Genomic DNA, 2,545 nt, shown 5'->3' on the forward strand with positions numbered 1-2,545 from the left:
CCAAGCAACCATCACAAGTTGCACCGATACAACGCAATCCAAAGCTTGTGCCACTTGGTAGCACCTTACAACTAGCTGGTCGATCTACCGAAAAAACCATACAATCACAACACGATGACAACACTAAGTTTTGTTAACACAGTTCGATAAACTTGTCTACTCTGCGGGGTATGACTACGGGCACTCTCCCAATGATACCACGACACAAGTTGTCTTCGACATCGGCACATGCTGCCGGTTCCTTTGCGCGTCTACTGCTATCAAGTCATCATAAGTTACATCGTGTGGCATCCCTCTACATTATATAGGCAGCCTAGGATACAAAAGTTCGTCGCGAATGCTACTTGTGCCCATCTGTACCTAATACAACTCAAAGTTCTAATGCAACCCCTCTCGACTTACGCTGTATCCCCTCCATCAGTCGAGTGAAATCTTCCGTCGGACTCCAGCTCCACATTCAATATGACTTCTTCGCATATGATCAGTCTACGCGCACCATGTCGATTACAAGTTCCCAAGTATACAACATCTTGAATCAACTCCGCAGTACTGCATGCCGAAGCACGCATCCCTCGGGCATGCTCCACAAGTTCTGAATTTTGATTGTGATCCATTTAACTCAATGAATTTACATAAATCCAGTAACAAACACTGCTTAACTGAAACAAATTTCCGTACCTAGATTGGAATACTGAGTTTCAAACATTTGACAACATTTACAAAGACAAAACGCGTAGTCACAACATGCTTCAGTGAAAACCGCGGGTAGTGCTTGCACATCAGAACCAAGCATTTTGGAAGAGTTCGATAGGTGGTGGCTTGCCAAAAAAACATGTGGCGCGTTTTTTTTTGTCTTTCCTGAGCCAAGAGATGTATTGTGGCAGTATGTAGAGTAGGCGTGAGTGGGGAGCCGCCACCCCTGTTAGCAACACTAACTTTGCCTTTTTTGGCACTCTTCTATGTGATTAATACACATTTCTATGGTGTATTCTCGAAAAAAAAAGTAGTGGCATGATGAATTTAATATATAAGAACTGCACTCCTTAACCAAATAGTGTGTACTTTAATCTAGCAGGGTAGAACGAAATAACAGAGGAGAAAAATAAGAAGAAACAATAATATATAATAGAGTAGAACAAATAATATAAGCATTGAATCACATGTGCAGTAAAGTGAATACCTTACATGACTATTTTCTCATGTACGATATGTTGATTGCGCTTCCAAGAGCAAGAAAAGGATCACTACTTTAAAAGCACAATTAAGGAGTGATTATAATAAAATACTAGGTATGAAAATTATAAGAAGTAAAAAATCTAGTGTGTTATTTATTAGTCAGCAAAATTAAATTAAGAATGTTATTCATCGTATTAGTGTGCATGATGCAAAGTTTGTTAGTACTTGTATTGCTGCTCACTTTAAGTTGTTAGCATTGCAATGTCTTACTACTGATGAAGAATTTAAGTACATGTCACGAGTTCTAGATTCTAGTGCCGTTGGCTCCTTGATGTATGCCATTGTTTGTTGTCATCATAATTTGTCATGTGCTATAAATTTTATTAGTCGATACATGGCTAATCATGGTAAAAAACATTAAAAAGTTGTTCAATAAATTTTCCGGTACCTTGCGAGCTCATTTGAAGCTTGCTTGAAATTTGGCAGACCAACGAGGGACTCATTAAGTATGTGGATTTAGATTTTGCTTCTGACTTGGATAAGAAGAGGTTCTTCACATATTATGTGTTCACTGTTGGTGGATGTGTTGGGAGTTGGAAGACAATGTTGCAGCCTGTTGTTTCCCAATCTAGAATTGATGCAGAATAAACGGCTACTGTTGCAGCTTGTAAAGAGTTTGTTTGGTTGAAAGATTTGTATGCTGGAATTTATGGAGATGATTCTTGAATTAATCTGTTTGTGACAGTTAAAGTGCATATACAATACTAAAGATAAAATATCTCATGATGGGATAAATCACATTGGTGTTAAATACTATTATGTTCACGATATTATTGCACAAGGTAAACTAAAGGTACTTAAGATTAGTACTCAAGATAATCTTGCTGATACGATAACAAAGTCGGTTATTGTTGCTAAGTCATGAGCTGTTTGGTATAATTGTTTAACCAAATTATTGTTTGACGTTGAAAGTATTTTCTTTATTGTTTAGGATATTTTTTAAATTCATTCTACAAGAAGATATTATCTCAAGGTGAAGTTTGTTTTGTTGTGATCCAAATAAGTACACTATATTAATATATTATATATTAATATTAACTGGCAACAAATATCTTTTTTCTCAGAATTTTGGGTCAATTTCTGAGTTCACTAGGTGGTGACACGTATGTGCTTACATAGTTTCATTACCGCAGTTGTTTTTATGTGTGCATTTTTGGTGTCTCTAGAATTTTTAGGGAGGCTGGGAAACAGTGTAGTACTTTTTGAGCTTCATTTGGCGCGTGGATGTAGCGTGAGATGGTGAAAGCGGTGCCCTGCCGCTTAACGCTTGATCGGTCCCAACTCCCAAGCCGACCAGTGCCCCCACCAC

The sequence above is a fragment of the Lolium rigidum genome, chromosome 1 (genome assembly GCF_022539505.1).
Source record: "Lolium rigidum isolate FL_2022 chromosome 1, APGP_CSIRO_Lrig_0.1, whole genome shotgun sequence".
Classification (NCBI taxonomy): domain Eukaryota; kingdom Viridiplantae; phylum Streptophyta; class Magnoliopsida; order Poales; family Poaceae; genus Lolium; species Lolium rigidum.